Source organism: Octodon degus, unplaced genomic scaffold (genome assembly GCF_000260255.1).
Source record: "Octodon degus isolate 3935 unplaced genomic scaffold, OctDeg1.0 scaffold00359, whole genome shotgun sequence".
Taxonomy (NCBI): Eukaryota; Metazoa; Chordata; class Mammalia; order Rodentia; family Octodontidae; genus Octodon; species Octodon degus.
The window spans coordinates 476,477-477,079 of record NW_004524935.1 but is presented as its reverse complement, the minus strand read 5'-3'; positions in this window follow the sequence as shown (position 1 = coordinate 477,079).

Genomic DNA, 603 nt, shown 5'->3' with positions numbered 1-603 from the left:
GATGAATAAGACAGATTAGATTTTTGTCATTAGTCAGTTTGCAGTTTGATAAACAACTTATAGACACATAAATAAGCTAAATAACTCCAGAATGTTTCACATGCAAAAAAAAAGAAATAAAAGACATAAAACAGAAATATTTTGAGGCCACATTAGGTACATCAGTAAATAATGAGAGCTTTGTGTATTGTGGTTCCTGATAAAAACAAGCTGTTTTAACCTCCTGCATCTTTTTTTTTAAGATTCTAAGACCATTTGGGTTTCCTTTTCGTCTTTGCCTCCTGAATTCTTTATTTTACTTTTCAAAAAGAATGCAATTTATTAAGAACTTAGTGGAAAGGAGAGGGAGAAGCCCTTTTTGGCCAGAAGCAACACAGGATTCCTATATTAGGGACAAGAGTAAGGGGCTAACATGCTACTCTAGACAAAGGCATGTATGTGGGCTTTGTCAAGAAATAGTAACACATCAGGGGAGAGATAGTCCAGGTATCATTTGTGGCTGGCACCAGGTGCTCAGCTGACTGCTGCCTTCAGGTTTACGGGGCAGGGTTTGGAGTGCAAGCTGGAATCAGCTGGTGGGCAAGGTGGTCGTTATCCCCAAGA